At 36.6% G+C, this 27,753-nt stretch overlaps 1 long non-coding RNA gene across 2 annotated transcripts in view; it reads right to left on the bottom strand.

Moving 5' to 3' along the window:
• Positions 1–27,753, bottom strand: part of LOC140344892 (uncharacterized) — a 266,326-nt gene that overhangs the window by 76,710 nt on the left and 161,863 nt on the right. For both annotated transcript variants that reach the window (XR_011923700.1, XR_011923695.1), the window contains one exon: positions 22,341–22,381. This is a non-coding gene — a long non-coding RNA (uncharacterized lncRNA). The remainder of the gene's footprint in view (positions 1–22,340; positions 22,382–27,753) is intronic.

Genomic DNA, 27,753 nt, shown 5'->3' with positions numbered 1-27,753 from the left:
GAGCCTTCATTTATTGAACATATATATGCATTGATAGGGTGATATAATGTCCATATTTATGCAGATAATATTCATAATCAACACATGCAATGCTGTTCTCTTTACATGTCTATACAATATTTCAAAAGAATTAGCATAAGTATAGCTATTACTAGAAATAAGCAAATACATTTGTAAAGTCTGGAAATCTGGCCAATTCAGCAAAATTCACTTTCTTCTGTAAATTTCACAAATTCATTATAGATGTCCTTGGAAATATTTCGATCATTGGAGAATACCACAATTCATATTTGAAGGCAGGAGGATTCTCCACAGATCAGACTAAAACAAGAGATTTGACATGCATGAAAAGGATAAAGTTACCAAACTCAGGGAACAGGACCTCCACACACTATACAGTAGGTAAAGCAGAACTAAACCATGGAATAGTCACCTGCACCATCTTCCACTCTTCAGCCATCTAGATTGGCCAGGCAGGGATGGCACAGGTCAGATATCCTGGCAACCACCTGCACATGCACAGTTCAGCTATTTTGACAGCTTGAGTGAGCAATCAGACAGGTAAGAATACTTATTACAGAAGGGAAATCGCCTGTCCTTTCTGTAAGGAATCCCTGCCTAATCACAAATTGTTCAAGGGGAACTTTAGTTCCGCTTTAAGCAACACTTACATCATGTTTCCCCTTATGTTATGTTCCCCAAGCCTGTGACTGGACAGTAAAAGAAAAAGCAGCTTGATAAGCCCATCTATGTCCTTCTACTTATCTGCACATTTCTTGTTAGCGCACGAGTACTGTGGACCAACTGTAGGGCTGAGGATTTGCAAGAGGCTGATAAAGCTCAAATTCAGGTACTTATGCTGCCTTCAATACAGAAATTTATTTCATGGTGCATTAAATGCAGTGCCCCATTAACATATTGTAAGTCTACCTTAAACACTTACCTTAAACTTTACTCCCCTGACAGCTGACACTCTACTCTATCCTATGCTCTTGTTTGGAGGTTGAGCCCTTGCCACCCTCATATACAAATGTAGGACTTATGGTCCTGCAATGTACATGAAATCTGGTGAATGATGGAGCACTGAAGGGTCAGGTCTTCAGGAGAGCATTCATACAGCATGCTGGTGCAAGATGAAAAGGGTATTTATAGCAGCTTATTCCCTGACCCCTTGGTTATTACTCTACCCCTAAAACAAGGGGAAACCCCACATCAACAGTTTTACTGTTGCACTGAGTAGAGCTTCAATTTCTGTCTCTATTTGTCTTGAGTACAGCTTAAAAGTGAATTTATAGAAAAAAATAATTCATAGAAAGACAGATTAATGATTAAAATCATGTTCCATGCTATTATTTTGAAGCTCTTAAACACTTATGACATATTTGAAGTAAAACATATGTTTCTTAGCAGATTGTGAAGACAATGTATAGTTTTTATATATCATAAATTAGTAAAAAAGTGTTCAGGATCTGGATAATCACTTAATAGAACATCCTCCATATCCTGCCATAGACATGCTCAATCCTGAGTTTGACAGGTGGGATAACAGCGTGTGAGCTGACAATTTTTTTTAAAAAACAATCTTTCCTTTATTATCTGAAAATAAGAACGATACATTTTGCATGATAATGCAGTGAATTATCTTCACCCAGGGAATGGTCTGCATAACTTTGGCTTGGCAAGTTGCCCCTGTTCTGCACTCCAGAAAGACCTGACAGCTAATGTTATTTAAATATACTAATATGACAAGCGCACTAGTAAAACCTTTCCACGTATTAATGTCGTCAGCTATATAAACCCCCCAAATTTGCTCATTGATTCTTCCGACATCTGGAATGTGTTATGTACCAAGGTCAACAAGGGCTTCCAACATAACCTACACCTTGAAAGATAAAACGAGGCTGAATAAAACAATGATTATGTGCAAAGTGTCCAATCAGATTTCAGGTTTCTAAGGTCGAAGCAGTAAAACTTAGATTTTAATTGGCTACGCTATGCATATTACCTTACTGAATAAGCCCAGTTAACTTTACAGATCTGTTCAAGTGAATCCAGAATTTTGGGGCCATTTTCCCATGTATGAACTTTTCACAAATTTTTGCGTGTGTTTGCCAATGTACAATTTTATTAGTGAACAAAGCGCCCGTATGACCGAGGAATTGGCCACAAGTTTGGAATGTACTCCCCTTTGTGTGGGGGTTCAAGAACTGCAATGGTTTTGGGGGCAATGCTGTTAGATAAGCCCTGTAACTTCCCCTGATTTTTATTCCTCTTTCGGTCCTTTTATAGGTGTGTTTTGTCCCATAGCATGATTTTCAATCTTCCAGAGTTTCTTGACCTTTTAAACATGGGGGAACTCCTTAAAATAACTTTCAGGTATTCAGGAACCCCTGCTACAATTACTATATCCACAACTCTCAGTACATGTGTGGTGGTCAATGGGAAAATGCCTCCTACATTGTTGGCCATTGGTAAGAATGTCATCATTACAGAAAATATCATTGGTTTACCTAAACTGAACTGAGATTCACCAATTTCTCAAAGAACCCTTAACCTCTGGAAAGAACCCTAGGGTCCTTCAGAACCCTTGTTTAAAAACCCTGCTCCAGTTGATGACATTCTGATTCTGATTGCTGCAAAGAATGCTGACATTACCTAAACACCATTCTCTGCATCAGTAGTTTGCGTGGCTGGGCATTAATAGAAGTTACCCGAAGAAGGAGGTATTCATAGTGTTCTTGGATACCAAAGTGGGTTGCAATAATTAGGTCCCCAATCAACCTGGAAGAGACTGGGGTCACATGGTGGGTGGGTACCACTAAAGCTTGGTGAGCACGCACATATTTTTTTCTAATACAGTAGGAAGGGAAACCTTTAAAGCTGGTCATTTTAAAACTCAAGTTTCCATATATACAGTACATTGTATTATCAATAAACCTTTATATGACAAAATCCCCAAGTGCACTACGAGTTATCAAACTATAGCTGAAGCAGAAACTGCCTTTCACCATTTTGTAATATTTTGGTTTATTTGCATCACTTGTGTTGGGCTGCACAACAGAAGTGATATAAAGCCCCAAAGCAAGAACAAAACAAATTTTAGTATACCATTGAGTCATGACATAAACCCCCATTCAATCTCCTGACATTGCCAAACTCCCCTGATGTGTCTCTCTCTACCCCAGGACTTAGTTAGTTTTGCACATACTTTAATACCACATGCGAAATCATTGTACCACATGTTATTTACCATTGTTTCCAAAAATGGCACAGAATCTAGTTTTGATCCCTGGAGTCTTTAAGTAATATTCTCTCCTGCCAATGAATATGGTCGAGAGGAGTCCAGTTTGAATCTGATCCCTGCATGGCAGCACGGTAATATAAATGTCACTATAGAAAGGGAAATAACAGTCTACATAGCCAACATTTTTGGATCATCATATTTCTCTTAAAGAGAGCTGGTCAAGAATGGGATTATAAAAGAATCTGAATGTTCCTGCTAATATAACGGTTCTGTCAACAGGAGGTTAGGCAGATAATAGAAAAACAACTGTCTGACCTTAATTGACCTCCTACCCATCATGACACTTACAGCCAAGGGTCAGGTTAAGGGGGAATAAATCCCAAATATACTCAAACCTGAAGACAAATCCTAAAAAGCAATTATGACAGTGAATTATCAATCTTACCCTTGGACCAGAACTTTACAAATGTTAAAATCCAGTGTATAGCTGTGCAGTCTCTGAACTCTTTAGTTTCATGTTATGTCATTTACTCACTACCTACTTCCAGTGAATCACCTACTACTACCTTGTACCTTCTCTAAATAAATGCATGGTTTCCACTACAACAGGCAAATGTTGGGAAATGTATCTATGGTTTTCTAACTTGTGTGTCTATTTCACCAGCTATATTCAGGGATGAAAGAAATTAAAATGTAGAGCAGTATGCAAGCATATTAGGCCCATAAAATACTATTTTCACTATGTAACCTGAATGCTATTACAATTTACTTTGTTTATTCTTCAGTTGTTAGCTTTAAAGGTTGAAGTGGCTCAACAAAATAGAAATCAATTTGTGAAAACTGGAGGACATGAAATATTATGGGCATTACTTATTAAGGCGTCCTACATCTTGAAGTACTGCTAAACCCCCCAAGGTCCCCCTATGGCTGTTCGAATTCATTTAGACCCCACCCCAAAAACACGGGATTCGACTTTGCATATTCGTGTGTAAAAAAATGTGTTAAAGAAGAGGTTTTAATGTTAAAGTAATTTATCGAATGTGTGTGATTTGAGTAATTTTTATTTTTTTACAGGTTATCCCACAACGACAGGAGGATTCCCACAGCTGCACGGCAGTGGGAATCCTCCTGTCAGTGTGGGATCCCCGGGCACTAAAGGTTAAATGAGGACAAGTCTCCCCATTCATCACCTCTAGTGCACTGTGATTGGCTGAGGAAAGGTAAACCTTTTCCTTTCCCCAGCCAATCACAGAGCTCTGGAGGTGAATGAATGGGGAGACTTGTCCCCATTTAGCCTCTAGTGCCGGGGATCCTGTGGGACTCCTGCGTTCTTGGACAGAGAATCTCTATCCAAGAACACATTCTATAGTTATGCTAGGGCTGCAAGAGTGAACAGGGGAGTGGAGATGTCAGCTCTGCTCTCCTGATTGCTCTTGCAGTTCTACAAAGTCCAGAAAAATACCCCAAATTTTCCCCCTATTGACTTTAATGGTGTTCGAATTCAAAGTTGGATCACCCGATCAATATCCTATTATTCGATTGAATAGCTGTCCAATCGAATAGTAAGATATTCGACCAACACTACTGAGAACCACCACTGGCACCACTGGCATCACATTCATTTACCTTATCCTAATTCCTATAAAAAGGTCCCTCCCTTTATAATTGTGACAGGGGACATGCTTTTCTACTTAAGTTGGTTCTGCTTTTTAAAGGAAATGAACTATTATAACTTGTCCACCTGTTTTGAATAACCTGGAATGTATTTACCGGACATAAAGTTTAATTGGGTTTAAAAAATGTGGCAGGGCTTCCATACATTCCAATGGATTCCAAAATTTAGACATCCGTAAATCTAAATTTTTTTAAAATATGTATATTGACAGTGAATGTTCATTATACATTAGATGAATGTTTCCTGGGATATTGCAGATGAAACTTTAGATTAAAGATTTGACCTGTTACAAAACACTTACATTTTTCTCCATTTTTTTAAAAAATCAATTGACTTTAACAAGTTTATGATATTAATTGTTAATTAAATGTTTATTATTTGTGAGACGTACAAGCAGAAAGGCTGTGCTGTGGAGGGACATTTTAGATCACTTCTTTTGGGCCCCCTGTAAGATCTCAGTTTTCCGCACTGTTCTTGTCCTGCAACCTCTACTGTGCCTCGCAGGGTGTGAGCTCCCTGGGTCATATCAGGACACCGGGTGAAATATCTGTGTTTTATGGAACAAACTTCAGTGCTGGCTTAAAGACCACAATAAATTAGCCAAAACCTAAACTGAATAATAGATTGCAGTTACCATATAAAACAGACAGCTGGCAGCATACATTCTGTGCTCTCGTTTCTGAAAACATATTATGCTTGCTGGCAGGAGGTGCAGATGAAGTGGAAAATGTCCTTAACTGTTGACTGTTGTGTACAAGTATAGGAGAGCGCAGCGTGAAAATATAGAAAACTGTGCAATGTCATTAGTATCGTTTACAGGAAATTGTATCTTCTTGTGGATGACCTCAAGCCGGTAACAGAAAAAAAAAATTAAATATCAGAACAACGAGAAACAGGTTCTAGGAATAAAAAGCTTTAGGAATGGTTTATGAAACTGCAGAAAAGAGACTAACACAAAAGGAACAGTTGTCCACAAAAGCCAATCTTGTTTAACTTTTCATAAAATATCAAGGGTCTGAAGCCAAATACTAAGGTCGTGTAAAAGCTCCCTTTTTGCTTTGTAACAGCATTTGTGGAAGGTTTTTTATATATATTCTGAATGTGCCATAAATACTTGATTAAGTTTTTTTCCCCCAGAGTTTTTTTTTTTTTTTGTTTAATCGGGTGACCCCTCAGCTCCCACTTTTGTACGACAGTAATTTCCCAGAGCATTTCTCTAATTCACTGTAGTCAATGCCTTCTGCTTGTTGAGTGATAGCTCCTATGACCGTTCAGCAGCAAAGGTAGGGACTTCATGTAAGGCTATGCACACATGCTAGATTTTATTATTATTTTAAATGGGGCAATACTGGTGCCTGGAACCTCTGCTTTTGACCACTACATTGGATATCCTGAGGATTTTTACCCTTTTGCTTCATGAATAGTGCTAAACAACACCTAACAACAAGATCTCCTTTTATATAAACCAAGAACCTCTCACACACTTCCATATCTATCTTATTATATGGTTTGGTGCTTGTTTCACTACAAAAGGGCATTACTATCATATCTTCTTCAGGAAAATCTGTAGCTTCTTTTAAGACGGTACCAATCATTATCACATGAAAATTGAATCATAAAGAATTTATTTATACAATTCATTTATAAAATTTATATTCAAATCTATTATATTCCTATACATTCAGAGGAAACCTGTGTACTTCACTTATCTAACATAGTTTCTTGTCTCATGAAGCAGAAAACACTTTGAGAAACAAGTGAAACTATCCTATATATGATAATTATACATATATAATTAAGTTAAACTATTTAGTTTATGTAAACTGTGTATCAAAAACTACATATTTACCTAATTACATAATTACATAATTTGAACATATATGTTCAAATTGTTGATATTTTTTCATATGTGTAATTAATAAAATTTGAATGTTAACTGTATCCAATTGTGGTATAATAACTTGAACTAAAAACCCCAATCTTTGGTGCCACATTTATTTTTATTTTTAATTTTCTAGGGAAAAAATCTAGTGATGGTCCTGGCATCATCGAGGAGGTTGTGATCTGCCCTGTTGGATCACCAACAACCAATGCTATTACAATAGGACTTCTCCCCACACATCCTTTCCCCTCTCAATGAAACAGAAGAGGACCCTCAGCAGAGGCCTAAGCAATGTGTCTGTAGAACAATTTTTCTGCCCATAGTTACACGTTTGGTTACTTTAAGCAACAGTTCCACATATAATCTAAAAGAACCCCAATAAATTAAAGGTACGTTACATAGTTACATAGTAGGTTAGGTTGAAAAAAGACATAAGTCCATCAAGTTCAACCACTAGGCAAATAAACATATCCCAGATATAAAACCCTATAAGACATAGTTGGTCCAGAGGAAGGCAAAAAAAAAACCCTGGTACAACTTGCTTCAACAGGGGAAAAAAAACCTTCCTGATTCCTTGAGGCAATCGGATGTTCCCGGGATCAACTGTCTCTGTTATCTTTACTTTAAAGCTTTAATACCCAGTTATATTCTGTGCTTCTAGAAAAGCATTCAGCTTTTTCTTAAAGCAATCTATAGTAGTTGGTGAAACTACTTCCTGAGGGAGCCGATTCCACATTTTCACAGACCTTACAGTGAAGAATCTCTTCCTTATCCGAAGCTTAAACTTCTTTTCCTCCAGACGCAGAGTGTCCTCTTGTTCTTTGTAATGATCTCAAAGCGAATAATGGGGAAGAGAGTTCTCTATATGGACCATTTATATATTTACACAGGGTGATCATATCCCCCCTTATACGTCTCTTCTCAAGGAAGAATAGATTCAGTTCAGCTAATCTCTCCTCGTAGCTGCGCTCCTCTGATCAATGCTTTGTACAGGGGAAGGAATATGTCTCCATCTCTGCAGTCTATTCCTCTTTTAATACAAGAAAGAACTTTAGTAGCTTTAGATATTACAGCTTGGCATTGCATGCTGTTATTAAGTCTATGATCTACCAGAACCCCCAGATCCTTTTCCATTTCTAACTCCCCCAAATGTATTCCCCCTAGACAGTATGAAGCATTCATGTTGTTAGCTCCCAAGTGCATACTTTTACATTTATCTATATTAAATGTCATTTGCCACTTGGCTGCTCAATCAAACATTACATCCAGGTCTGATTGTAGATTATAGACATCCTGTATGGACCTAATTCCAGTACATAGTTTGGTGTCATCTGCAAACACAGAAATTGTACTTTTAATCCCAAACTCTATATCGTTTATAAAGATGTTAAACAGTAAAGGTCCCAACACTGAACCCTAGGGTACACCACTAATAACCTTAGACCATTCAGAGTATGAATCATTAGAACCAAACTGTGCTGTAACTTTACAGTTAACAAGCGAATAAAGAATTATTGTATTGAAAGAAATGAATCATTTCTTTAGTTTTAGCTCTAAGTAACACATAAAGCTACTATTCAATAGCATTTCATACAATACCACAAGTATTCAGTCAAGGTAGAAAAGCTGTGAAAAGTTATATAGTGGTAAGGCTTTTTTCTTTGCTTATGTGCTTTACTCATTGTAATATGTTATATATACAGTGCATTATACAATAATTGCACAATGTTAAAGAAAAAAATCTGAAACAACTAAAGTGAAGGGTTATGGCTGAATAGCATAGACCAAGTTGGAGTTCCTCCGTCAGTTTAAATGACACCCATGATTTTTGCCATCTGTAAGGGTGAGATTCTTCTCAATGGCCAGCAATTTAAGAAACATTCTTTTTCTTGACTGCCTCACTAATGTACTATGAGCTGTGGATATAGTATAGAAGGAGTTTCCTGAAGACATGAGTTGTTTCAAGGAGTACCCCCACGGTAAAAAGGTGAAGAAAGGCTGTCTATGGCTGAATAAATAAATAGCACATCTATGCCTAACAAATAGGAGGCTCTGATACCAAAAAGTATTGCATCAAAAATGTGCAACAAAAAGAAACATCTGCCTGGCCACGTCACACACTGTGGATGCCATCAGGCAACCAACTGGGCACCTGGCACTACAGCACGGATGCCATTCCCAGTCTGGGCACACTGTGGAAGAGGAGGGAAATAAAATGCACTGGATGGAGCAAGGTCCACTTTTAAGTAAAACCCTGATCAGACAGTATGGACAGGTATAGGAGCCTGTGTATGTACAGATAACAGGTCATGGAAATTATCTACTCATAGAAAGGTAAAAACATCCTACTGTGAAGGTCTGAACAAACGTTTTATAAAAAGCAAGGTATGCATTAGTATAGCAGGATGTGTTTATAATGAATTTTACAATAGTATATGAATCAAAGTTTAAAATCGTGTATCAATGTCAAAAGCACTTTGTTAACATTACTGTAGTGAAGAGCCGGGCTTACAAATCTAGTTTTTCAAGGTTAGAGCTGTTTTAAAAATAGATTCAATTTAATGTAGATGCCCTTATATGCAGCATTAAAATTTAGCAGAACATTCCTGTATAATGAAATTTATAATCAGGACTTCATAAATCCTTACAGTCTAACGAAGCAGTATCCTTTCTGTTGGGATATATAACAATGTAAGGAGTTCTATACAATAAAACCCAACCCAACAAAAGACAACCAGACAAATTCACTTACTGCATCCCCCTATACCAGGGATTCTTAAAGTCTTAATTCAAGAACCAAAATAAGAAAATTGTAACTGCACAGGCATACCAACTCCAACTTTAATTAATAAAATGTCAGTAAAGCCATAAAAGGGCAATAATGACAATATTGATTAAAAAAAAATGTGCTTAGGCAACAAAGTGTGACCTATCCCAAATATCTGCTACCAAATTAAAACCGACTTAATTTTTTGTAAAACAATGCCTTAGACTAACAGCCACCGATTTGCCTGGCTCCAGAAACCAACATACATTTGTACACCATCTCAAGCAAACATTCAATAACCACATTCACCCTTACTAGACTTACAACCATCCTTCCAACTACATATAATCTGCCTGCACTGCTTTTCCGACTAACAACCAGCCACCCTCTTTCACCACCAAAGTGGAATCCACATGCCTGCACCCTACTAGAACTTGAGCCACCCACCTTCATCCGCAAGAATAGATCGCCAGCTGCCCGTCCTCCTACCCATATTCAGCCACCTGCATGCACTCCACTAAGAAACAGAACAGACATGTATAATGGGATCTCTGCTGCTTTCATCTGTACATTTGTGTTTTTTCTTTAAATTCCTGTAAGTGGAATTTTTGCAGCATTTAACAAGAATGCTTGTGGTGCACAATGAGATACCAAAGAGCCATGTCCATTTTGAAAACAATTGCAAGCTTTGAAAATGAAAATCTGCAAAGTGAAAATTGATACAGTGTATCTGTGGACATTTTATAGATCTCCTTGAAAAGCTCTTATATAATCTTATATAATAAAGTATATTCTCTATAAACTGATGCCCATAGCATCCAATCATAATGCAACATAAAAATTACAGATGGAAAATAAAGTGAGGGGTTTGTGGTATGAAGCTCAGATGTGAAGAAAGAAAAGATCTGGGATTGCTGTAGTGTGTAAAGCTCTTCAGTTATTTCTGTGCCTGCAAATGCAATAGGTTGGTGAATAGGAGCTGTGTCATGCTGACAGAGTATCTCTGTACTCTGCAGAAGACAGAGCTGCTTTTTCATCAGTTTGAGGACAAGTGATTGGTGCAGATCTAAGTGCAAGGACCCCTGCTGGGTAAATGCAGGAAGCTTGTCATTTTTGAAAAGTGCTATACCTCTTTAAAATAGGGCTACATTTATGCATCACTTTACATGGTATTATGGATTTATTGTACCCTTGTTTAAAATGGGCAGATTGTTTTGAGAATGGAGGTCAAGGTTTAAAGCGGAAGGATAGTCCTACTTTCATCTTGCACAGACCCTTCACCTATACTTAAGCTAAGAAATTGGCAAGGTGATCATTGGTTCAAATGCAATGGGTTCAACTCGAAAAAGCTTGGTCAATCTAAATAGACTTTAACTGAACCCAAAAATATTTACCTGGAGTATAGCATTATTAAACATGAAAGAAAAGACATTTTTAAAATGTGAAAAACACAAAAATTACTGTATGGCAACAATAGAAAAGAACTCAAAATATGATCTTGCCAAAAATGTTACAGGTGTTGCATTCTAAAATATAGGCAACAAATGCAGAATAAAATACAAAGGCTTCTGTAGGGGTATGACTGTTTGGGAAATTTGATTGAGGCATTTGGACGAATGATTGGAGCTCTATCAGATAATAATTGACATTAACAAAAGATTGAGCTCCTCTCAGGCAAAAATCTGATATATACAATAATATCTGCCACAGCAGGTCAATGAAGAATGTTTGGGAATGACCACTATGGCTGTCAATGGATAAGAACACATCACCCTGATATGCCCCCCCCCCCCCCCCCACACACACACTCTCTATAGACTGCACAGTGCTTGTTTGTACATCAGTTACTGGATGAGATCATGAAAGATCAGGAAACAAGAAGAGGAGATAGCCAGGGTATTTTAGGTGTGGCAATATATTAAGAAAAAATCAAGTATGCATATAGGTACAGTTTAAACATATTGACCCTGATTTAGGAAAGCTCTCCAAGGCTGGAGAAGATACACTTTCATCAGTGAAGCTGGGTGATCCAGCAAACCTGGAATTGATCTGGTCAATGATTCAAAACATTTGCTGGCAAAAAGCAAATGATTTTTAAAAACCCATTCCATGTTTTCTGTATCACCTAGCTGCACTTCTGAAAAGTGTATTCTCTCCAGCCTTGGAGAGCTTTCATAAATCAGGGCCATTGAGTAATGCTGGTCACTCCCGCTGCACAATGTGGGGAGATAGACCAATGAGCTAGACAATGAAAATCTAATAAAATATTAACAGATGAACATCTCTGCCCCAGCACGTTTCGCCTCTTTGGGCTTCCTCAGGGGAAAGCGTTTGTTAGCTTTCCCCTGAGGATAGCTTCGTGTAAGAATATCATATATTATATATATCATATATTATATATACATATATTATACCCAAAGCATGTGGTACAGTGTGAGTAATAAGTAGCAGCAATACAATGCAGGTTAAGTGGGATTATACAAGGTCTGAATAACATAATAATCATATATACATATTCTGATATCAATAACATAAATTACTGAGTGAAATAATAACCATAAGGATGAATATAAAATTGGTACACCGTAAATCACTTGTGTATCTATAATGAGGTGTAGAGAATACATTATCTTTATTATACATTACATAAATACTATACATTATCAAGTGATTCACGGTGTACCAATTTTATATTCATCTTTCAATTTCGCATTTGGAAAAATAAACTGGGATTTTAGTGCCTTAGCTGTAAACATTAAATAAAGGAATTTCCCCACAATGCCTGAAGCTACAGTGATGAGTTAGGACTTATGTTAAAGTGCTTGTTTGGAATTTGTAAATGGTGTGTTAACTAAGATTTTGCATTGACATAATTTCTGTTGAATTCAGTAGAAAACAATGAAAATGTACCTAGCCAAACTAGTTTTCCAATAAATTTCAGAACAATGTTTAGTGTTCATTTCCTTTTGCATTCAGAATAAAACATTATGTGTTTTCCCCAAGGACTTATTTTCGAGGGCATTCAGTTTCTCATAACAAAAAACCTGCACTGAAAAAAATGTTATGGCAAGAACAATAACTTTATTTACTATTAATAAGAACATTAAAATTCATTAAAAATGTGCAACAAATATAATCAGATATTCCTGTCTGGGTTACCCAATCCATGGGGTATACCCTGTTTGTTCAACGCGTTTTGCGGATAGTATCCGCTTCTTCAGGAAAAAAAGGAAGACAGAAATATCTGATTCCTGCAGCACATAGGACCCCACCTTACAGGTGGGGTCCAGGTAAGGAAGGCAGTATTTTGGACTATGTTTCAATCAGCAATATTTTCATTATCATAATAAATCCTTATTCATTATCCTGTTTGCAATTACATTCCTTGATAATATTTCTCTCTTTAAATCACCAATTATTCATTGCAGGTATTTTTCTTAACTACGTATCATTGCCAGTTACAGATGAACCATCTCTACAAAATTTGTTTGTATCTGACTCCTGCCTCCATTTGTGTCTGACTCCTGCCTCGGTCTTTCTGTATGTGGCATCCCCACGTGGGAAGCTTCCAGGGATCTAAGGATCCATTAGGATCTCCTAAAGTTTTTACCCAGATTAATAAAAAAAAATGTTAATATAATTAGTCTATTTTTTCACCCAAGATTCACCCAAATTTGAAATGTAAACACATTTAATGCATTGGATTAAATTAGAATATGAGCAAATACTCATGCATTTTCTAACTGTAATTAGAAAATGTATGAATTTGTATGACTATGGCAAAATATGAGTAAAACTTAAATGAAAACCATCTAGAAACAAACCCCTTAGAGTTCTAAATATTGAAATTTGGGTTACTGCCTTACACCAACTAATCCGGTTTCTTTGTCTGTTCTGCTATATTTGGTGCCTGATTTTCCCAGAATAGGGGGAAATGGATGAGATAACAGCTGCATGAACATGCTCTCACTGTTTTTAAAATATATTTAATTATATACTTTAATATATATATATATATATATATGCTAAATAGTATACAAACTTTTAACTTTGGTAATTATCTTAACTAAACCTTTAACATGAACACTTATTAGAATTGTAAATGACTGTGAAATTACATTTCTCCAATATCAAAAATATACAGAGGATTCTAGTTGACTGTTCCCATCCTAAACACCTCTTTAAGGAATGGAGCTTAATAAGTAAGGCTGCAAAGCATTTTTCACATTAGCCATAAAAGGTGAGGGTGTTGGAAAATTGTGAGAAAAATTAGGTTAATCCTAATTAAGGTTATTTGGGGCATAATACAGAAGAACCCCTTGTTCCCCCTAATGCCAGCCCCTTCCACTAGCTGTTGATATATATATAAACCATTATTTCTTTTGTAATATTGTTAATATCTCTTATCAAATTCGTCTAGATTTTCAACATGGCTTGGTGTGCAGAATGAATATGCCATATGCAAAGGTAAATCATCAAGCCAGCCAAACAAGGTGGCCAAAGATGCTAAAAGACTGAATGACTAGGATAAGAGATCAGTATTTGTAGGGAAGTGGACCTTTTATCACTGGAGGATAAGTGAATATTGTCGGACCTTTCCTTCCGCTCTTAAGGTGCTTAAGGAACATTATAGCCGTAAATACTCCATGCACTCTAATGGCTTGGAGGGCTCTTATTAAATCCTTCTTACCCCTGTATAAAGCTACATAAGCCAAGGACAGTTTACTCATTTTACTAAAGTTTGGGGGAGTTAGATGCAGCTTGTGTGTTCTTTACTTCCCAATATATGATCAAATTATTAGGGATAAATGTCTTAGGATACTTTTCGAAATTATCTGAAATGTTTCAAGTGTATTTATAAGGACAAAGTGGTAATTTTTGCAATTATTCTGTAATACCCCCGAACACCAGAGCCTGCTTTATTCAGTTTAATTATCCATTGATATTTTATTTCCAGATAGAATACAAAGCAGAATAAATACATGCTATATACAAACTGTGGGGGTACCAGTTCATTATTATCCTTTTATATTTAATTTTATTATCTGTTTTGCTCTATTCCTGTTTTACTTGTGTGGTAACAAAACTGTATGTTTAAAACATTTCCTGAAGGTGTTGGGCATGATATGAGGAAATAGGAGGGGTGGGCACTGACCAACTGATGGTTTTGTATTGTTTTTTACATTGTAGGACTGTTAACTTAGGTGCAATGTATGCAAATAAAAAACTCAGTTGCATTGTTCATAAGTATCCTAAAGGCCATCAACAAATTTTATTTATTTTTAATGTAGAATGGGAAACTGTTGTCAGGTTTTTATATTTGTGACCCTGGGGAGATTTTGTCCAATTTCCTATCCCTGTGTTAGAAGGACAAGAAATAAGCTGGGTTTCATCAGATATGTCCCAGTGAGATGATCTTCCTGCTTTCCATCAAGCTTCCGCACAGCACATGTGCACTGTAGGAGACTCTGATTGGTTCATAATATTAGTCCTCAACTAGTTTGAGTGCTGCTGCACAAGGCATTACAGAAGTGCCTTAAAGTCAGATACCTTCATTAAAAATAAAGTTGTATTTTTTTAATTAACACATAATCACATTCATAGTTAAGTTTCACAGGTATATCTGCCTGGATTTGAGCTTTGTTTGATGAAGCTGATGACTTGACTAGTTTTGAAAGGTCAAATTACATTTAAGACTGATATGAAATTATTCTGGAAAATAAGAAAAAAGGTTCAGACTGAAACAAGTTTCCAGACAGGATATAAGGATTTCTCCGTTTACAGGACCATCTAACATGTGATATACTCCTCTAGATGATGGCTGATTATACGGGTCATAAAGAGAGCACTTCCAATGAGGCAAATACTCCATATGTGTGGACTGTGATTGCACACATTTTCATAATAAACAGCTTAGGTTTATGTTGTTCTTCTGGCACAAAGCATTGTCAGAGCTTTTATGACAAATTAAACTTGCTCTCTTGACCTGATCATGTAATGGGATTTTCCAGCCAATAAAACCTAAGCTCCATAGGCAGGGTGTCAAGCTACAGTCCTGGGGGCCTGGGAATGATGGATTAAATGGTACGGAAAAAACATGAACTTTTCTGTGTTAGCTTCATATTACATTTCTTGGTGTCTTTCTATAATTAAACTATGAATGGCCTTTCACAAGTGGAAATGTTCCAAAGTTATCAATGTGTTTAGGTAAATATGTGTTATAGGGGTAGTTCACTAAGCAAAGTAAATAACTCGGAAAGGCATAATTCACTTAGTTTAGTGAATGTGGTGAAAGTAATTTTGCAAATGAGATTAAATTTGATCGGGTATTCATTTCAAAGCATATCCTGTATAATTTTATATTTATGTTTTGTATGGAGATCATTTAAGTATAATTTTTTAAATTTTAGTAACCTATCTTTTTTAAAAAAAGGATATATATATATATATATATATATACATATATATATATTAGTGGTGATCTACAGACCAGGGAATGAGATTATGACTACTTAAAATTATCACAGTAAATATGCAACAACATTATCATATTTTTTGAAATATACATTTAAATGTAGTTAGACAGTTGTCACCATCTTCCTTATAAAAACTAAAAAAAATATGGTAAAGACTTTGTACATAAAGGGAACCTACAAGAATCAGTAAACTATACCCAGTGAACAACACTTCTATGCAGGAAGCATATCCATAGATGAAAGGGTTTTAAACATTAACATATTAAAAAGATAATGCATATCAAAATATTGGAATATAGCACAAAGCCTTTTTAAGAGATGTTAATTGGCCTTATACACAATAAAACTTCTCTAACACATCTGGGGTGCAGTAGGATCCATCCTGTGGGGCCTGAATACCAGTAAAGTACCGGAAGATACTAGGTGGGAAAACATTTTTTAGATAGCTTTGATTTCTAATTGTGTTTGGGTTATTAAGTCCAACACTGTCAATATGAGTACAGCTAAACACCTAATAAGAAATATGGGCTTTGTGATTTCTAATGCAATAGTGCTAACTGCCTGACTTATAATACAACTTATGATACGATGGTGTCAATACTTTGAGTCACTGTACCATGATAAACATGCAAATCAAAGTCTGAATCATCAGAAAGCCTATTCTCTATACCCTGTTGGTCACTGGCTCAGGTGGCGTGACAATCAGGCAGCATTTTTAAAAAGGCAAACTGTACAAAACATAAATAGATCTTTAAAATGGACAAATTACAAGTTTTTGCACCAGTAACAAATGCACTTTGATGCATCCAGGCTCTCAGCACCAAGGGTACAGTTTATATCTGAAACATTTTTGATGAAATATGAAGGCAAGGTAAAAAAAAATTCAAAGATTGATATAAAGAAAGACAAAATTCAGATGAATCAAAGGGAATTGTTGAGATGCGCTCATGGGCAGAGCTGGAAATATGCCCAGTGACAGCAGCATACAACTTCTGCTTCAATAGTTGATGATTAAAAGCGCCTCTTTTAACTGGAGCATATAGCGTCTGTCAACTTGTTAGAGAAAGATGATCACTTTATTTCCTCGATAACACTCAGAAAATCCCAGCAAATTATTAGTTTTCTTCAGGAACCGAGAAAAAAAATCTGCCCATAGGACCCAGCACGATTTCCACAATACATCGCTGATTTCCCAACTGGGCCCCAATTTCTGCAACAATGTACCCCCAGCGTGTGATAAGGGTTAGGAGGACACAACACCACTGATTAAATATCTTAATTATAACCTTCCATAAAAGACTGCGGCAGGATGTTTCCAGATTGTCTGAGCAGAGAAGGGAAGTTTTACATTGTTACTAGGATTGTGAATAGCTTCTGTATGTAATGAGCCAGAGTTCAATCTAAACTAGCACTTTAAACCATTAGTTTTGCATAACAAATCTTCAGGACGTTAATAAAAGAACCTACTTGTCTTCTTTAGAGTGAACAGGCAATGAACTGAGAAGTTAGCCATACACATCTTTAATTTGTTCCTATAGACAGCACAAGCTGAGATGGAGGTCTGGAGTGACCAATCTTTTTGAGATATTTAGACACAGATACCTAATGACAGTTTAAATATGTCTCCATAACCAAATGCCCTTAAGTATCCATATCTGAAGCTCTTAAAAGTAAAATTGGTAAGCACAGACCTTCAGCATAGTATGCTGTCCATGAAAACAAAAATTAGACAAGTGCCAGAGAATGTTAACTGATGTATATAGGCCACTTAGAGTGAATAGATGAACCTCACAATGAGGACAACGCTTCTTGTGACAGCTGACCATTACCCTGTAGAAACCTTTATTGACCTATGGCATTTGGGATAGGACATTTAATGTGTCAGAAAGTACATAAACTAAAAAACAAGGTGATATAACTGCTTACTACTAAAAAACTAAAAGGTAACTAAATTGTAGGTGCCAACAATTCCAATGGACATCTGTACTGGGTATTGTCTAATCCTTAAATTATGTTTAGTTCTTCAAGGAACCCCTGCTACTAATACTGTATTGACAGCTCACAGTACATTAGCATGGTGATCAATAGTGAATATTGCTGGCCAAGGGGAAAACCTGACCCAAGAGGCTCAAACTGCTCATAGCTCAAGGAACCCCTAGCAACCCCTGAAGGAACCCTGGGGTTCTATGGAACCATGGTTGAAAAAACACTGTTTTAGTCTGTTTGTATAGCCAGCCCTTTAGACTGTTGTATCATAGCTCCCAACCACCCACCAAGTGTTCAAGCCAATGACAATAGTTTTTTGTGCCAGCATCATTCATTTGGCTTTCTTTAAATCTCAGTACGGATATTGGTTTTAGCCAAATGCATCATGTTTAGGGGTAGGTGGTCTCATTTTACAGCCACTTTCAATTAACAGCAGCTGGCCAATCTACTGATTGTTTTAAAGTCTTGTAAGATTTTACTTCTCCAAACTCATCTGATCTGTTGTCAGAGAGCCAATACACAAGAGTAGGATAAGAGTAGTGTTCCTCAGCAAGTTCTGAAATTGGTCAGCTACAACATTGTTACTCTACATCTAAATATATATGGAACAGTGCAGATGGAAAGGATGGTCAGCTATTCCAGTCTTCTTACAACAGTGGCAAGGAATGATTATGTGCCTTACCAGCAGCTTGTGCATTACCTGGAACCCTACAGGTAAAACTAAGAACTCTAAACCCCTAGTTTTTATATTACCCCTACTATTTATCCAAATGCATCAAGTGATGAAAATTCAAAATAAAAAAAATCTTACAGTAATTCAGATTTGAGGCCCCAAGCCACCTTAAAATATATATTTACAATGCCACGGTAGGTTTTCTTTGCTCTCATCTGGCTATACAAATTTGAAAAAAAAAGCATGCCCAAAGTTACTGCAAAGTCAGAATGTTCTATGTGAATACTTTTTCTGAGTCTGTTGTCAGTTTTAAAACCCAAGCATAGATATCAGGCTAGTTAGTCTATATGGTCCATATGGCCCCTCTGTTTCCTACATGTAAATTTGTAAACGGTTAATTTTCAACGTGTTTTCTGTTTTGAAAACATTAAGTAGTGGCATTAAAAGATTTTGGAAAAATTCACATGCTAACCAAAAGCTTTTGAACACTACCTACGCCTGTGTTAAAATACTAGATGTCATTCTATTAGATCAATTCTGTTTCAGGGAGATCGTCAGATAGGTAAAATTTAGAATTCATACCTTCTGTACCTGACAGTCACTCCCCCTTCACTATTCTGGTTCAATGTCAGTCCCTGACTCAATTAAAAAAAATATTGTTGTTGCACATAATTTAGATAACAGGCAAGTCATGGAATCATACAAGAAGGGTGGAAGTGATTAGCAGATGGAATGTAACCCACATGCTGCTAGAGATAACATACACAGTGAGGAGAATACACGGGAGTAGCAGCAGGAGGCTAGGAATTAATAGGAAACACATGATGTAGTGGGAGGTGGGTCTGCACACAGTCTTTAAAAGCATACAAGGGAGTTTTCATTTTCAAAGTGCATTCCATGTGAAGACAAACTGGGAATATTCCACCTACTGTAAACTAAAAAGGAGATAATATCAGAAAATTCAACGTTTTGAAAATATCTATGGTCAATGAACTTAATGCTGATTTAGAATATCACCAATATGCCATTTTTAATTCTGCACAACTTGAGAACCAAAGGCAGCAAGTTAAATTTGAAATACAATAAGTACTCCATTGTCCACTTTCCCACCATGGGATATCCCAAAGAATTGAATAGGTCGAAGGTATGACAAAGGGTACATTCCATTCACATATATATACACCTCCATGCCAGTTATTGGGCTTTTACCGTATAGGCTCGGCCAGTGGCACACTAGTAATTTCTATGCCTGGAATGTAAACAGTGTTGAAATCTGGCATTGTCAATTGTGGTAAATAAGCACCTGGATGGAGAAGGATGTTTAGTATGGATAGTTGATGGACTACAGCGCATGGCTGGGGGTTTTAACTTAAAGGCAAGCATGTGATTTGCTCTTAGTCAGGACCTTCAGTTCTAAGAACATCATAAAGTAAATATAGCATTTACAACTCCTGGGAACCTACTGACAGCTGATAGGAATGCAGGAGTGGTAACTTTTTAGATGCTTGATGTAGCATCTAAAAAAACCGTGCAGCAACACTGCCACCACCAAATGCCTACAAAGAAAAAAAATAAAAACATTTCTTCCAATCTTAACCATTTTATCCCAGAAATCACTAATTTGCACATAACCTAAATGTGTTATGCATAAACAAAAAACACTCATAATTAACATTATATGCAAAGCTATACTACATAAAGATGTTGCCATACACAAATGTTATAACTGCATGGTTGTCAAGCATTTCTCTGCTCCAACAAGCAACATGCATTAGGCCATGTCCCATTCTTTTAAAACAAGTTCTAAAATTTAGGTTCCTTTTTTTATAGTCAGTTTTAAACCTTATTTAACATCTTTTTACCTCTACAAAAAAGTAGAGTACAAATTCCATCACCCTACCTAATAACTGTTCCCAGTGCTTCATCGGGGAAGAGAATGGGTAATCTCTTAATTCTTCTATTTATGTCTATTTCTTCTCTGTTACCCTTCAATACCATAAAACTTCCTGTAATTGGAATATTGAGTTACAAACTCATGGCTGCTCGTTAAGCTGATGCTGTTCAGGCTGGGGAAGAAAGCAGAGGCACGCTAAACAGTGAAAGAGTGGCTTAGCGCACATTGTTCCTAAAGGGCTGATTAAAGCCTGGTAAATGCACTTCAGATGATGCCTGTGGATTCTATAGAATAGGCAGCTCCTTGCAGGGGACATATATTATTCAAAACAAACCCTAATAGCACTATTTTGTACTGCAACAATGGTATATTGTTAAATTGCCAATTTCTGCAAATGCAACAACCTCAGTTAAACTAGTAACTCCTCGGGTAATTAAACTCGAGGAAGAGGAAAAAGTCCATCTGATGGATGGTTTATTATTTAATTCTAGGGTTCACTGCCTGTATGGATTAGATGCAAGCCATTTATGGGCTGTTATTTTTAGCTAAAAAGCATCATATTTTATAAATGTAACATTTAGGAAAGGCACTGGTAAACAGAATAAACTCCAATAATTGTCCACATTCCAGTAAGCAAAGGCTGCAACAAATGGCTCAGTATAAGCAAGGTGCTTGTTGCATTTATTTTGTTCTCCTTTTTACCTCTCTGGCAAGTTTATGGTTGAAGTCACTTTTAGTTTAAATTAAAATGAAAGCAAATTCAGTCTTATAGTAAAATAGGTATTTTAAGCCAGCCACTTAATTGGTCATTGGTCCTGCTGTGACCCCCACATGGTGTATTGCTTTGTGCAAGGCAGGCGTTGAATTATTAGGTCTGCAATGAAAACTTGTATTATGCTATATATTTATAAACATAATTATGGCACATAAGTAATATTTCAATGTGCATAGCTAATTTTTGGAAAACTGTATTTGGAGCGCAGAGCTTGTTTGTAGGTGGATTCTTTTTTTTCCCTTTATTTAAAATACATTTACTACACTATATGGTTTTTCTGTCAACATAGGCAGTTTTGAGCATCATAACATAAAAACTTCATTTTAAAATGAACTGTCAACTATCTATTCCAAAACATCAGATCCAAAGCATTTATTGAGCGATAAGCAACTAAAGTATTGTCATTAATTTTATTCTTTCTGTAGTGGGGAGGTGCTAAGGTGAGGTTTAGTCCAATTTGTGGTCACAATGGTGATGTAAACTGGGTGATGACATTTGACAAATTGTAGAGATAGAAATGTGTGGACTTATTTATTCATCTTACATTATTTTTCCTCAATGTTTATGTTATTATGTATATATAGAAAAAGTATAGGGCATATTGCAGCTTGAATAGAGATCACTCAACTGGATCCACATCTCATGAAAAGCAGCAAATCAACCAAATCCACTAAACAGAACTCTAGTGAGTACAGGAAAAAAAATGGATCCCTTAATTTATTTCTCTGGCAAGACCACTGAAACACCAAAAAACAATCCTATGGAGGTTTTTTAGGCAACATATTCAAATACATACCCACCTTTTAAAAAGTGCTTTTAAAGCTACTAGTAAGTAGTGGCTGCCAATATTTTAAATATATTTTTTCTCATTTTTGGTGATATATTCAATAAACTTGGAAAGCACTATTGTGAAAAAAATGTGTTCATAGAAGCAAACATAGCTTTTTGAATAATTGTTTCCAGCCTACCTTCAATTGATGTATTTTGCTTCAGTTATCTGGGTGATTTTCTGTACAAAAACAAAAGATGGAAAGCTTGTGATTAGTCTTTGCTTAATTACTTTATTGTAATCCTTAACATGTAACCACTTTTATGTGTTCAATATTAAGTAGGTATAACAAAATAAAGTTTTCTTCAATTTGCCTGTTTACCACCAAATGGGCCAATAAGATCATGTCTGTTGAGCAGGCAGACAGAGCTTTGGGAGAGAACATTGATTGGAACTTTAAAGTTTGTGGAGTGCAGTGTACTTTAAAGTACAAATAGGCTGTCAAGATACTTTATTTTGTCCCAGATACTCTTAACTGGATTTAAAAATAAATAAATAATAGAAAAGTTAGCCATACTATGCAGAATAATAATGCTGACAGAATGCTGCATTCTTAGTCAAATATAAAATGACTAATAGTAGATATTTTGGGGCATAGAAAATGACCCTATGTAGCTGATTATCCTAAGGGGGCATAAATATCTGGTCTTTTTTTGCCTACTGGATAGTCGATTAGGGGGTTGATATCATGTCTTCAACATCTGCCTTTTACTTTTATCCCTGATAAAGCATGCAATGTATTTCTTTTTTCTTTTTTTTTGTTGGAAATCAGCTGTAACTGACAGCTCATTACCTTGTCAATTACTGGCCTTCCCATAGCCCCCCCCCCCCCCCCATTATCTTAAAGTCTTATGGGAATACATTGGTGTATGGCCAAACCACACTCACAAGTATTTACTCCTCCACCCCTTGTTCATACCATCCAGCGAGTGATTTCATTGCTTGTATTTTTGAATGTGCATGGCCAATATGGGGTTTAGAAGTGCATGCGTTGGGGCTGATCTAGAGCAAGGTCATGAAAGAACACCAAATCTATCCCTATCTTGTATTAGCTATATACTTGCTTTCCCTTTAAAGTTGTTCCTAAATTACACCTCCCAGTAACTACCTAATAATACATTGTAACATGTCAGGATTTTTATATAAAAAAAAAAGTTTTATTTAGTTAGGTGTCTGTCTGCTGAAGGCAAGAAGCAGTATTTCCTCAGTCTGACCTTCCCAATTAGTTTTCAACACAATAACTTTGTAGTAAGTTACCAGGTAAAATGTATTAGTGGGGGCCAATCGGTATCAGATATTTGTTAGCCCAACCAAAAACTGCACAATTGTATCATATGAGCCATCATACCAGTCCAGGAAGATAACTTCGACCCCTTAACAATGCCTGTACTAAAAGTACTGTACTGCCCTTCCAATGGGGAAAAAAATGCATAAAAGGATTGTAGAGATAAGTAGAACCCTTGCCATGATATGGAAGGTGATAAATACCATAAAAGTGTTATGGTTACACATTAAAAATTTCACCTTATGCTAGACCCACTTTAAGCAAAGCAGTGGACAGGTAGTTCTGCCCCAAAAGAGACACTCAAACAGCTAGTCTCATGGCTTTGTACACATGTAGAGCATTGCAGAATGAATGGATGGATTGATGGATGAATGGATGCAACAATTTGTCTTGGACTGTAAGGCGGGGGTCCATGAATTATAGTACAGAATCATTTTCTGACCCATAAACCACTTGTATCATTTACTACTGTCCAACATAAAAAAAATAATCCTGTCTCTTAAGGACTAGTGTTGCAGACCACTTCTAATAGTTCAGTTCTATTAACTGCATACACTTACTGTCTGCTAACACCCAAATATAACCAACTTTATGTTTTCAAGCTGTCAGAAACCAGATCTTTGTTGTGTTCTAATATTGAGTAACTTCACATAGCAATTACAGAGGTTAGAGATGGTTCATTTTTAATCTCTTCAATGTACAGATTCTCAACACTCAATTTAGTGCCCCTTCTACACCCCCCTCTACACACAGGTGCCCTGTATTTACAGCCCCCTCTACACACAGGTGCCCTGTATTTATTTGCTTCTCTATGCAGGCAAGCTATTCAATTGTGGGTAGTACAGCAACCCCAAAACACCGGAACTAAATGCTCTAGCTACATTCACCACCCTTAAAGCATGAGATAAAAATAAAGTAATTTTGTCAAAGTCGTTGAAAACCAGTGCCATCTTTTAATGCTATTGAATGACATTGAGGAATCTAAGGTACTTATGTAAGTGTTTTTTCTTTTTCAAAGCTAGCATGTTTGAAAATCAACAGTGAGACAAAAATGAAAAAAAAAAAGATTGACATTTTAGATGAAACTATTCAGTGTGCATAGAATACTTATTGTATACAAACTGTTTTAAATGCCTTTGAGTGTACAATTTACACAATTGTTGAACATTCAGGTATTAAACAAGAACAAGAAATGCATCGGTAATGCATAATACAAATTTCTCGCTATTATACTATGTTATTTGTTGACGAGCAAGTAAATTTTAACTCATGCTAAAGTATATAAAAGCAGATCATTTAGGGCAAGGCTACATATTGTTATTGCAAAAGTAGGAGAAATTGGTCAATATAGCAACAGTTTTGAGTTTATACATGAACAGCAGTCAGTCTATCTACATGGGAATCAAACATTCATACAAGCAGTGCATTGAAAATAAATCTAAACAAGCAAGCCAAGAATAATATGAGAAAATATATTCTACCAATAGTAGAAAATTGCATCAGTAGATTCCCAGCTCAATTCTCTAGTCTACAACATGTTATTTGCCTTAATGTTTGGCATTTTAAGCCATAGGATAACATTCAGCTTGAATGGCTTTAAAATAAGCATTGCTATGGCAGATAAAGAGCTGATTCCTGCCCTTCTTATTTCGGTTGCCTATATATCCAATCTACTTATCGTTCTCATCGCTATATCTTTTGGGGTTACTCTTGCTTATGTAATTTTATTATACACAAAAAATAAACTTTTAAGGTATATGACAGTGTTACTGGATGGCTAGTTTAAATTCAATGCTACTTATTTAACCAGTTCTTAATCTTTAAACATTCTGGTAAACATGTGTTTCTGTACTGCTTGGACTATCAAGTAGGTAAACCTACAAAAGCTGAACATTTACCTTTTGTTCATTAAATACAAAGTATCAAAGACAGTACTTAACTATTGTTTCAAGTGCGCCGATGAGGCTATAACCTACCAATCCAATTGTTGCCAATTGTGTAAGCTGCAGCATAATAAAGTGCCGCAATTCTGCAGCAATTCTTACATCCAACCAATGTGCCAAAACCTAATTTATCTGCAAACAGCAGAGGTATTACAGTAGAATGGCAGCACTTCAGAGAGGTCTTATACTATTATGGCCCAGAGAAAAAAAACATACACACACACATACCCATATACCCAGTTATATGGGAATACACTATTACAGTGGTCGCCAACCTTTCGGACCTCACGGACCACTAAATTCATCAATTTAAATCCCCCATATGTGCGGAGAGCCGTGTGTCACTGAATGGGGAAGAAACTTCTCCCTGAGTGACATCATGATGGCAGAACTCGCCCACTCTCCCATCGCAGGCTCAGACCTGCTTGCTAAACATTCTAGGGGGATTAGGGCTGTGACTACAGGGGACATGACCAGCGGGGTCAGGAGAAGGACCACACTGGGGGGCACACCTGCCAGGTAATCTTTCTGTGGACAACCAAAATTTTCTCGCAGACCACTGGTTGGTGACCGATGCACTATTACATAGCGTAGATAGTGATGGAAGGAGGACAACAGATTCAAATCTAGAGAAACTATCTGCCAATATATGCACTATATGTCCATAAAATTATTATAAGAAGTATTTGCAATTTACACAAAAGCTTGTGTAAAGCTGGTTATCTGCAGTTGTCCCCAAACAGGGCAGACAAAGCTATGAAATCAGTAACAGTGAAAACCCTATGGGGCTCAAGAATACCCAAACCTAGGCACCTTAGTTTTTACCTTTTGAACTACTTAATAATTCTAAGGCAGGTGTACAAAATGCAGTTCTAAGAACATAGGAGCCAAACTTCTTACCCACTGCATATAAAAGGACAGTCAGACTAGGTATAAAGGGCTAAATCATACTGGATGTCCACCAGCCAGGTTCTGATTTCTATATCTAGATTTCTAATGCACTGTGACAAGCTTATTATTTTCAATGATAAAATTATTTAAGTTTAGAGTAGGAAAGGAGCTTGTACTTTGATTAATTTGCTTGTACTGATTTTGAAGGCTTAGGGTAGGTAAGGATTAGGTGTTAGGAGGTGTTTAAGGGCTCAGGATACTACATTTGCTTTATATTAGCTATTTTCTAGCTGACCAAAGACTGAATTTTGGGATAAGGATTAGTTTAAACCCCTCAGAAAAACAGAGGTGCTGATGCAATATTCCCCATAGATGACAAAAGTTCTCACACAGAAGGGTTTGGTTTATTATCCCACAGAACATTACTGTTCTATATGAACCAAAAAAATCCCTCTTTAGATCAGTGCTTGGATGCCAAAAGTAAATGAAATGAGGCATATGTAATTTCTGGCTTTGTGTCTGCACAATATACTTGTGCCAAAAAACTGCAGGTTCTTCCTTTGTGGTTTTATACACTGCTATATAGCACAACATATAGTTATAGTTACTAAATATAGTTCTATCCTAAGCAGTGGAAAATGTTTGTTGGTGCCTATAATAACACAAGTGTTGGAGGGTGTTTTGTAACCCTTTCTCATAACTTTTAAAGACAGCCACTGAATTAGAGATAAAAAAAATAAAAAAAAATAAAGAATAAAAAATGAATAGTTATACTGCAGATCAAAACACTCATACTAATGCAATAATGTTAACATTACAATGTACATTGCACTAAGACATGTCCCGCTGTGCAAAGCTCTAACTACCACTAGACTCCAGACTTGGATTGGTTGTATTTATAGTACTTGCACAGTCTTGTGTTTTTCCCCTCCTAAGATAGTTGACTGTTAAGCTACGTACACACTTCCAATTATTATCGTTGGAAAATGAACGACGAACGATCCTGCACGATATCTACGAACGATCGTATAGCACCGATCCTGCACATAGAGATAACGACACGATCGTTCGTAGATATTGTACACACAATAGATACGATCGTTTGAGCGATAGAGGAACTATGTGCACGACAGGAAAGTGAACGAACGTTCGTTCATTACGCATGCTCAGATCATGGACGATCAACGAACGACCGTACACACGAACGATGTTCAACGATCGTCGTCCAATCCGATCCGCTGGTCCGGTCGTTCGTTTCCAACGACTTTCCTCGTTCGTCGGCGTCGTTGGTTACTTTTTTTACGAACGATTTTTGCCTAAAAAATCGTCGTTCGTTTTGAACGATAAAAATTGGAAGTGTGTACGCACCTTTAGTCTTACTATCACACTACTAAGATCTGCAAAGTTAGCAACAGTGAGTACACAATGAGGCT

This window comes from Pyxicephalus adspersus, chromosome 1 (genome assembly GCF_032062135.1).
Source record: "Pyxicephalus adspersus chromosome 1, UCB_Pads_2.0, whole genome shotgun sequence".
Classification (NCBI taxonomy): Eukaryota; Metazoa; Chordata; class Amphibia; order Anura; family Pyxicephalidae; genus Pyxicephalus; species Pyxicephalus adspersus.
This window is presented reverse-complemented; position numbering and strand designations above follow the sequence as displayed.